Here is an 11,198-nt window from a genome sequence, read left to right as displayed (position 1 = left end):
AGGAGTCCTTTCAGTATGTTTTTACATCAGGTGTCCCACCTTAGATGGATTCCAGAGCAGAGCCCTGAGTAGTGGTGACTAGACCTCTCAAACTCTGGTTAAGATTGGGGGACTAGGGGCATGGCAAGCCCCATATGCATGCTCTTGGTCTTGCCCCTGAGATGCTTTCCTTGAGGACAGGGCTCACGCTGAGGGTCACAATGTGTGTTTGTGCCCACTGTGGCCCTCAAGCATGGGCGGGGCCTCATGGGCCATGCTGGATTCTCCTACACTGAATTTTGGACAACATGCCAACCACAGTGTTTCTTGCCTGGGGGAAGGAGGAGTTATTATTTCTGCATCACGTTCACCCCTGTGTAGTGAGTGGAGATAAGTTCTAAGTTCTGAAACCTGAAAACCAAGTTTGGGAAGAGATGATGACCTAAGGACATGGCGGGTCCGATGTGCTCAGTGTACAGCCAGCTGTCTGCGTATGGGTCAGGAGTTCTGGGCTCGGGCTTTGTCAGACAGGGCTTTAGTGCCCAAGCTAGACTGTATAATTGGGGTACAGTCAAGTGGTATGCAGGTTGATCCTCATTTGCCATTTCTCAGTAGCCTCATAGGGCAACATTTTTCTTCTGGAGGGCAGGCAGAGTGCTGAATTGTGTCTCCAGAATTCACAACTGGAGGGTGTGTGGGCCAGAAGTATGAGGATGGAAGTCTGAGAACACAAGCTAGGCTTAGGTTTTGTTCTCAGACTTAGGTTTCGGGGCGAGGGCACGACAGAGCTGAATTGAGATCTCGTGCATCTGAAGTCATGGCGAGCATCAGATGTTGGCTCAGGTTGGAGTTTCTATCCATGATGGCCCCTTCATGAAGGGGGGGTGGGCATCACGGGGCCTGCCCCGTGGGGGTTTTCCCATGATGAGAGTTGTGAGATGCTCCAAACATCAAGGATTCCTTCTGTGGGACAGTCAAGACCTGTTGGATGGCTCCGGGACATCCCATATAAAACGACTGGGGAGCAGGGTTCTGAGGATGGATGCCTGGGCAGCCCGTTCGCATTCCAATTGTCTACTAGTGACGAGACAGTTTCGATCTGCTGGCTCTGGGGGAAGCAACCGAGGGGACTGAGTTGAAATGGACTCTCCTGCAGATGGGTAATAATGTTGGTTTGTGTCCATGAAGATCTTGGAATGGCGCGGTAGCACCGGGGCCCTCAAAATTCCTCTAATCAGAAGTTTTGATACAGCTCCAAAGAGCAAGTTTCCCATATGGTCACGAGATTTGTTCTGACTGGTGCCTCAGGAAACCCCCATATGGTGGTATTGGAAACCAGACCTCTTGGGAGAGATGCCTAGAAAACAAAGCAATGGATCCAATTAGGGCCTAGAGGCCCGTCCGGTTAATGTTCTTCTCTGGGAACATCTGTCTCCGGGTTTGAATGGAGGTAATTGTTCAGCTGGTGGCAGATCGCCCCTGTTTGTCCTGTGGTGCCTACACTATAGGGATGGTCGGGGACTTTGGAGGTTTCTCCTAACCTGTAGGGTTGTGGTCAATTCAATGGGAAGGGTTCTCTTGGAGAGGGCAGGTACAGTCCTGACATGTGGCTCCAGTGGCCCAAGAATGGAGGGTTTGTAGGCCAGGGCTTTGGGGACAGAAGTCTGAAAACAGGAACTCGGCTTAGGTTTGGGGATGAAGGTATGACCGTCCTGAAATACAGACCGTGTGGAGAACTCTTAGGGATATGAAGAAAGGGCGAGTGTTAGGCACTTGCACAGGCTTTTGTCTCTGGATTTAGTGTCAATGATAGCCGTGGAATGTCGGGGTGGCCTCATGGGACATGGACCAGTCTCCCTCTCTGGGGATTTGGCTCAATCCCAAGAGATTAGGGGTCATTCTGTGGATGGGAGGAATTCTTTCTTTCTTTCTTTCTTTCTTTCTTTCTTTCTTTCTTTCTTTTCTTAACCTAAGGTGTCTGAGAATGCAAGACTGAGAACACAAGCTAGGCTTACGTTTCAGGGCGAGGGCATGCAGGCACACTCTGCAGAGCTGAATAGAGATCTGGAGCATCTGAACTCAGGGCGAGGATCAGACTTTTGCTCAGGTTGGAGTTTCTGTCCATGATGGCCCCTTCATGAAGGGGGAGGGTCTCAAGAGGCCATGGAGGTTTTCCCACGATGGGAATTTTGAGATGCTCCTAAACGCAAGGAATCCTTTTTCGGGACGGTTGTGACCTGTTGGATGTCTCCAGGATGTCCCATAGGAAACGACTGCATAGCAGGGATCTAAGGATGGATGTGTGGTGTTCCCACCTCGCATTCCAATTGTCTCCTAGAGACATTACAGGTTTGATCTGCTGGCTCTGGGGGAGCAACCAATGGGGCTGAGTTGAAATGGACTCTCCTGAGGATGGGTCATAATGTGGGTTTGTGTCCATGGAGACCTTGGAATGGGGCGTTGGCCCCGGGGCACTGAAGTATTGTGAAGCAGAACTCTGCCACCTGGATGTCTGGAAAGCACAACTCCATTGACCTTTGCAGCTGAGGCACATGGCAGATTTGTTCTGGTGGTTCTGGGGAGAAGTATCAAGGCCTTGAGTTGACATGGAGTCCCATGAAGATGGGTCACAGGGCTAGTTTGTTACCAGGGAGATCATAGAATGTGCTGGTTGCTAGGCGGCCATGCAGAACTCATCTATCCTGAGGGTTTGACACAGGTCCAAGAGCACGGATTCCTTCTGGGGCCAGAAGATGTTCTGTTCTGTGGCTCAGGGACCAAATTGTTGTATCATAACTTGGTATTCCAGAACAGGCGTTTGAGTACAGATACCTGAAAACATAATCTAGTGTTCCATTGAAATCCTCGGGGCATGTCAGGTTCCATCTTCTGACTCAAGACCACTTCTTGGGTGTCTGCCTGGATGGAGTTGATCAGAGTGTTTCAGACTGTGCATGTGAGTACAGAGCGGCCTCCAAAACTGGGCTGGGTTCAGGGGCCTTCTAGGTTTCTTCTAATCTAGAGGTTGGGGTAACAGTGACGGGCACAGTTCCTTGAGGATGGCAGGTACAATCTTGTGGTGTGGCTCCAGATACCACAACCTGGAGGGCATGTGAGGAATGGTTTTGAGAGGGAAGTCTGCAAACACAAACTCGAGTTAGGGTTATTGGCGAGGTGATCACAGGCCCAATGCATAGGCCTAGAAGGCAGCTCATCAGGAACTATAAATCGGATGACTCGAAGGTTGTAGCACTGGCTTTTGTATCTGGGTTGTGTGTCCAGGATGGCCTCAGAATGCAGGTTTCCCTCATGGGTCCATGGCAGATTTTTCCTCTCTAAGTTTCCTGGCGGCTTCCAATAGGTTTTCGGCTTTCTCATGGAATGGAAGAGTGCTGTTGTCTATCTTAGAGGTGCCCCAAAATAGGGATTCCAGAGATGGGCCCTGGGTCTGGGCCCCTGGAAAATTCCACCAAGTGTTAGGATTTGGGTCTAGGGGCATAGTAGGCCTGCAATGCAGGATCCTGAAGGTGCAAGTGAAAGAGTTTATTTGAAATCATGCTCAGGCTGAGGGTCAAAATGCCTGCTTGTGCCCAGATCCGCCCACAGGAATGGGCGTGGTCTCATTGGCCATGTAGCTGGCTCCCACTCTGAGGATTGGACATCCATCCCAGCAGCCAGGATTCCTGCCATGGGGAAGGAGGATTTCTGTATTGAGCTATAGGTTCCCCCATTGACTGAGATTTCAGCAAAGGTCTGGACAGATGCCTGAATACCAAGGATTTGTAGAGATGACGGCCCTGGGCCATGGCCGGTCTCACATGCTGGATATGGCCCCACCCTCTGGGTGGCTGACCCGAGGTCGGGGCTCAGGCTCTGTCAGACACAGCACTAGTGACCACAGCAGCCTATAAATCGGGGTTCCCTTGAGGGCCGAGTAGATTGAGTCTCATGTGAAGTTTCTGGGTAGACTCACCAGGCCCTTCTTTCTATGGGGAAGGCAGAATGCTGTGTTGTGGCTCCAGAATTCCCTATCAAGAAGGCTTGCGGACCAGTAGGGTGAGGATGGAATTGTAAACCCAAGTTACGGTTACATTCAGTGCCAAGCAAAAGGCAGTTCCAGTGTGCAGTAGCTGATTTGAATATCCACGACCTGGAAAGTACGGATGTCAGATCTTTGCTCACACTGGTGTTTGTGTCTATGATGACCGACAAATTGAGGAGTAGCATCAAGAGGCCATGGAGGATTTCCCACGCTGGGGCATGTGAGATGCTCCAAAGAGTAAGGTTTCCTTCTACCGGACAGGAGGAGTCTGCTTTGTTTGCTCCAGTGTTCTCCATTTGGAAAGTTTGGGTATCAGAGCACTACCACATGGATGCCTGGAAACCACACCTGCATTGAGCATTGCAGCTGAGGAACATGGCAGGTTCATTCTGCTGGCTCTGGGACGAAGTATCAAGGCCTTGAGTTGACATGGAATCTCATGAAGATGGGTCACAGTGCTGGTTTGTTACCAGGGAGATCTAAAATGTGCTGGATTCTAAGGGGGCGTGCAGGATTCATCTAACCTGAGGGTTTGACACAGGTCCAACAGCACGGCTTCATTCTGGAGCCAGGTGATGTTCTGCTATGTGGCTCAGGGACCACATGTTGTATCATAAGTTGGTATTCCAGAACAGGCCTCTGAGGACAGATACCTGAACACCTAATCAAGGGTTCCAATGAAGTCCTAGGGGCATGTCAGTTTCAATCTTATGACACAGGTCCATTGACTTGGGTGTCTGCCTGGATTCAGTTGATCAGGGTGTTTCAGAATGCACATTTGCATCCAGAGTGGCCTCCGATATAGTGGTGGTCTCAAGGGCCTTGCAGGTTTCTCCTAAATCCAGAGGATTTGGGCAATAGTGAGGGGCACAGTTTCCTTGAGGATGGCAGGCACAGTCCTGTAGTGCGGCTCCGGATACCACAACCTGGAGGGCATGTGAGCCATGGTTTTGGCAGGGAAGTCTGCAAACACAAACATGGGTTAGGGTTAGTGGCAAGGTGATTGAAGGCCCAATGCATAGACCTAGAGGGCAGCTCCTCAGGAACTGTAAATCGGATGACTCACAGGCGATAGCATAGGCTTTTGTATCTGGATTGTGTGTCCAGGATGGCCTCCGAATGCAGGTGTGGTCTCTTGGGTCCATGGCAGATTTTTCTTTTTTTTTTTTTTTTTTTTTTTGCTATTTGAAATCCAAGAGTGGTTTTAATGTATTGGCCGAGAAAAATAAACTGCAAAGTTCTGTGAGGACTTCTAAAAATTTACAAGAATAACAGATGGGCAGTTCTAATCAGACATGGATGTTATCTTCCCCCCCCTTTTTAAAAACGACAACATATACAGTCCCACAAAATAAAATAAAAACTTTTTTTTTAATCTTGACTGCCAGAGGTGCTCCTTTGTGATGCCTTCTGGTAACCAAATGATTGGGCAAAACCCACAGCTGGTCTTCATTTCTTCAGGGGCTGGTAAACAGAGGCATTGGGATCGAGTCCAGAGGGGCTGGTCTCCACAAATTTGGAAGAGTAGTGGGGCGAAACGGGGCTCAGGGGGCTGGTGGTGGCACTGTACGTTATGCTGGGCATGACGGCCATGACTTCAGCTATCTTCTGTTTAATATCCTTAATTTTCTGGTCTTTCTGAAGAATTTGTCCTTGCGTGATCTCGAGCTGTCAATTCGCATCCCCCAGTGCAGAGAACAGGTCCTGCTTGATTCTCGTCTCTGCAGTCAGACTGTTCTCCAGGTGTTGTGTTTTATCTTGCATGGCCGAGAGGGCTGACATTAACACCTCAGTATCTTTCTCATTTTCCCTATATTTCTGAAGCTCCTGAACTTTCCGTTCTAGTTCTCTGATCTGGTCTTCTTTCACCTTCATGTCCATCGTGAGCTTCTTGCCCTCTGCTTCTAATTCTCTGATCCGATTCCGTAAGGTTTTGGTGCACTCCCCCCTAGATGTGGCAGCAAATGCAATGGCCCAGGCAGCAGTAGCTTCAAGGAAACTTTGGCCGTCACAGTTGTCAAAATCCTCCAGATTAGGAGAAACCTGCAAGGCCCCTGAGCCCAACCCAATATTGTCTGCTGCACTGGACGCAAATATGCATTCTGAAACACCCTGATTGCCTACATCAAGGCAACATCCAATTCAATGGTCCTGAGTCTGAAGATTGAACCTGACACGCCCCTAGTACCTCATTGGAACTCCAATTAGGTTGTCAGGCATCTGTTCTTGGAGGCTTGTTCTAGAATACCAACTTATGATACAATATGTGGTCCCTGAGCCACACAACAGAACATCTCCTGTCTCCAGAAGGAAACCGTGTTCGTCGACCTTTGCCAAACCCTCAGGTTAGGAGAAACCTGCACGTCACCTTAGCGACCAGCACATTCTAAGAATTCCCTGGTAACCAACCAACACTGTGGCCCATCTGCAAGAGATTCCATGTCAACTCAAGGCCTTGGTACTTCTCTCCAGAGCCTTCAGAACTATCCTGCCTTTTTCCTTAGCTGCAATGGTCTATGGAGGTGTGCTTTCCAGGCATCTCTGCGGGAGAGCTCTGCCACCCAAACGTTCCACATGAGGGACCCTGGAGCAAACCAACCAGGCTCCACCTGTCCAGTGGAAGGAAACCTTGCTGTTTGGAGCATTTCACAAGCATCAGCATGGGAAATCCTCTAATGGCCTCTTCACGCCACCCCTCCAGTTGTCGGTCATCATAGACACAAACTCCAGTGTAAGCAAACATCTGACATCGGCCCTTACTAAGGTGCTGGACATCTTGAATAAGCCACGGCACAATGGAACTGCATTCCGCTTGACACTGAATTGAATTGTAGCTTGTGTTTACAATTCGATCCTCACCCTACTGGTCCCCAAGCCCTCTTGAAAGGGAATTCTGGAGTCGCAATGCAGCATTCTGCCTTCCTTATAGAAAGAAGAAGATCCTGTTGAGTAGGGCCTGAAACCCCACATGAGGATCATTCTGCTTGACCCTCGAGGGAACCCAATTTATAGGCTGCCCTGGCCACTAGTGCTGTGTCTGACAGAGTCTGATCCCCGACCTTGTGTTTGGGCCCCATATCTAGCATGTGGGATGGGCCATGGCCCAAGACCGGCATCTCTATGCAACCTTGCTATTCAGGTACCTGTCCCCAGACCTTTGATGGAATCCCTCCCAATGGGGGAACCTGAACACAATAGAGACCTACTGCCATGGCAGGAAACTGGCTACTTGGATGGGTGTCCAACCCTCAAAGTGGGAGCCAGCTCATTGGCCAATGAGACCACGCCCACACCTGAGGGCCTCCCTGGGCACAAACAGGCATTGTGACTTTCAGACTGAGCATGCTCTCAAACAAGCCTTCTCAGTTGCACCACCAGGTTCCCACATTTTAGGCCTGGTCCGCCCCAAGGCCTAAATCCTAACCCTTAGTGGGATTTTACAGGTGCCCAGACCCAGAGCCCATCTCTGAATTCCCTGTTGTGGGGCACCCCTTAGATGGAAACAGCACTCTTCCCTTCCCCGAAAAAAACACCAAACTATGGAGAGCTACAAGCATCCTTAGAGCGGAAAAGTATCCCATGGAACCATGAGACCACACCTGCATTCCGAGGCCATCTTGGACACACAGTACAGATAGAAAAGCCTCTGCTATTGCCTTCCAGTCACCCTAATTACAGTTCCCGACAAGCTACCTTCTAGATCTACTCATTGGGCCTGTGATCACCTCGCCACTAATCCTAACCCGAATTTGTGTTTGCAATTCTCTCCCCAAACCATGGCTCACATACCCTCCAGGATGGGCTCTTTGGCCACACCACAGAACTATGGCTGCCATCCTTAAGGAAACTGTGCTTTCCACTGCTGCCAAACCTTCCAGTTTAGGACAAAGCTGCCAGGCCCCTGAGCCTACGCCAATATTGGCGGCTGCTCTTGATGCAAATGCACAGTCTGAAACAACCTGATCACCTACATCCAGGTAGACACCCAAGTAATGGTACTGAGTCAAAAGATTGAACCTGACATGCAACTCGGACCACATTGGAACCCCACATTAGGTTTTCAGGCATCTGTCCACGGAGGCCTGTTATGGATAAGAACATAGTTCAGTATGTGTTCTCTGGGCCACACAACAGAACATCTGTCCCCAGAAGGAAACTGTGCTCTTCTACCTGTGCCAAACACTCAGGGTCGGAGAATCCTGCATGGCGCCTTAGCCACCAGCAGATTCTAAGACCTCCTTGGTAACAAACCAGCATTGTGGCCCATCTGCAAGAGATTCCATGTCATCCCCAGGGGTTGGTCCTTCGCCCCAGGGCCACCAGAACAAACCTTCCATGTTCCTCAGCTGCAATGGGCAATGGAGGTGTGCTTTCCAGACATCCATGAGGCAGAGCTGTGCTACCCAAACGTTCCTCATAAAGGACCTGGATCCAAAAAACAAGTCTCCACCTTTGCAGTAGAAGGAAACCTTGCTGTTTGGAGCATCTCACAAGCCTCAGCATGGGAAATAGTCCATGGCCTCTTGACGCCACCCCTGCATTTGTCGGTCATCATTGAAAGAAACTCCAGTGTACGCAAACATCTGATTCTGCCTTAGTCAGGTACTGGATATCTAGAATAAGCCGCTGCACATTGGAACTGCATTCCGCTTGGCACTGATTGAACCTTAGCTTGTGTTTACAATTCCACCCTCACCCTACTGGTCCCCAAACCCACTTGATAGGGAATTCTGGAGCCAAAATGCAGCATTCTGCCTTCCCCATAGAAGGAAGAAGAGCCTGGTCAGTATGGCCGGAAACCCCACATGAGGATCAAACTGCTAGGCCCTCCAGGGCACCCCAATTTATAGGCTGCCCTGGTCACTAGTGCCACTAGAGCCTGAGACCCAACCTGGTGTCAACTACCCAGAGAGCAGACACCATATCTAGCATGTGGGACCGGCTATGGCCCAAGCCATCATCTTTTCACATCCTTGGTATTCAGGCTCCTGTCCCCAGACCATTGCTGGAATCCCTGCCAATGGGGGACCCTCAAGCCCAATAGAGAACTCCTCCTTCTCCATGGCAAGGAACATGGCAGTTGGGATGGTTGTCCAACATTCAAAGTGGGAGCCAGCTGTATGGCCAATGAGAGTACGCCCACTCCTGAAGTCCACCCTAGGCACAAACAGGCATTGTGACCTTCAGCCTGAGCATGCTTTCAAACAAGCCTTCTCAGATGCACCACCATGTTTCCGTATTGTAGGCCTGGTACGTCCAAACCCCCAAATCATAACCCTTTGTGGGATTTTCCAGGCGCCAACCCAGAGTCCGTCTCTGGATTACCTGTTGTGGCCACCACTTAGATGGAAACAGCACTCTTCCCTTCCCCGAAAAAACCACCAAACTATGGAGAGCTGCAAATATCCTTAGAGCTGAAAGTATCCCATTGACACATGAGACCTCACCTGCATTCCGAGGTCATCCAGGACACACAGTACAGATAGAAAAGCCTGTGGTACTGCCTTCCAGTCACCCTAATTACAGTTCCTGACGAGCTGCCCTCCAGGTGTATGCATTGGGCCTGTGACCACCACGCCAATAACTGTAACCCGAATTTGTGTTTGCAGAGTTCTCTCCAAAAACCATGGGTAACATGCCCTCCAGGATGGGGTCTCTGGAGCCACACAATAGGACTGTGCTGCCCATACCCAAAACTGTGCCCGTCACAGTTGCCCAAACGTTCCCGATTAGGAGATACCTGTAAGGCCTCTGAGCCCACCCCAATATTGTCAGCCACTCTGGACATAAATGCACAGTCTGAAATGCCCTGATCACCTACATCCAGGCAGACAGCCAAGTCAATGGTCCTGAGACAGATGATTAAACCTGACATGCCCCTAGGACCTCTTTGGAACCGTAGGTTAGGTTTGCAGGCATCTATTTCAGAGGCCTGTTCTGGAATACCAACATGATACAACATGAATTACCTGAGCCACACAACAAAACATCTCCTGTCCCCAGAAGGAAACCGTGTTCTTCGACCTTTGCCAAACCCTCAGGGTAGGAGAATCCTGCATGTCACCTTAGCCACCAGCACATTCTAAGAACTCCCTGGTAACTAACCAGCATTGTGGCCCATCTGCAAGAGATTCCATGTCAACTCAAGGCCTTGGTACTTCTCTCCAAGGCCTTCAGAACTATCCTGACTTTTTCCTCAGCTGCAGTTGTCAATGGAGGTGTGCTTTCCAGGCATCGCAGCGGGAGAGCTCTGCCACGCAAACTTTGCACATGGGGGAACCATGCCTGATTGGACCAAACCAATCAGGCTGCACCTGTCCAGTGGGAAGAAACCTTGCTGTTTGGAGCATTTCACAAGCGTCAGCGTGGGAAATCCTCCAATGGCCTCTTCACGCCACCCCTCCATTGGTCGGTCATCATAGACACAAAGTCCAGTGTGAGCATACATCTGACATCGGCCCTTACTCAGGTGCTGGATATCTTGAATAAGCCACTGCACAATGGAACTGTATTCCTCTTGGCCCTGAATTGAACCATAGCTTGTGTTTACAATTCCATCCTCACCCTATTGGTCCACAAGCCCTCTTGATAGAAAATTCTGGAACCACAATGCAGCATTCTGCCTTCCTTATTGAAAGAAGAAGATTTTGTTGAGTAGGGCCTGAAACCCCACATGAGGTTCAATCTGCTCGGCCCTAGAGGGAACCCAATTTATAGGCTGCCCTTCCACTAGTGCTGTGTTTGACAGAGTCTGAGCCCCCACCTAGTGTCACCCACCCAGAGAGCGGGACCCATATCTAGCATGTGGGACTGGCCATGGCCCATATCCGTCATCTCTATGCATCCTTGGTATTCAGGCACTGGTCCTGACCATTGCTGGAACCCTTGCCAATGGGGTAACCTTAAGCCCAATAGAGAAATCCTCCTTCCCCATGGCAGGAAACCTGACAGTTGGGATCATTGTCCAACTCTCAATGTGGGAGCCAGCTTCATGGTGGTTGAGAACACGCCCACTCCTGAGGGCCGCCCTGGGCACAAACAGGCATTGTCACACTCAGCCTGAGCATGATTTCAAATAAGCCTTATACTACCAGGTTCCCGATTTGTAGACCTGGTACGCCCCAAGGCCCAAATCCTAACTATTAGTGGGATTTTCCAGGCGCCCAGACCCAGAGCC

At 50.2% G+C, this 11,198-nt stretch overlaps 1 pseudogene; it reads right to left on the bottom strand.

Moving 5' to 3' along the window:
* Positions 1 to 5,400: 5,400 nt before the first annotated feature.
* Positions 5,401 to 5,999, bottom strand: LOC122898858 (annotated as a pseudogene).
* Between the last annotated feature and the right edge of the window lie 5,199 nt (positions 6,000 to 11,198).

The sequence above is a fragment of the Neovison vison genome, chromosome 2, assembly GCF_020171115.1.
Source record: "Neovison vison isolate M4711 chromosome 2, ASM_NN_V1, whole genome shotgun sequence".
NCBI classification, from domain to species: Eukaryota; Metazoa; Chordata; class Mammalia; order Carnivora; family Mustelidae; genus Neogale; species Neogale vison.
Note: the sequence above shows the minus strand (reverse complement) of the source record. Positions and strands in the feature narration are given on the sequence as shown.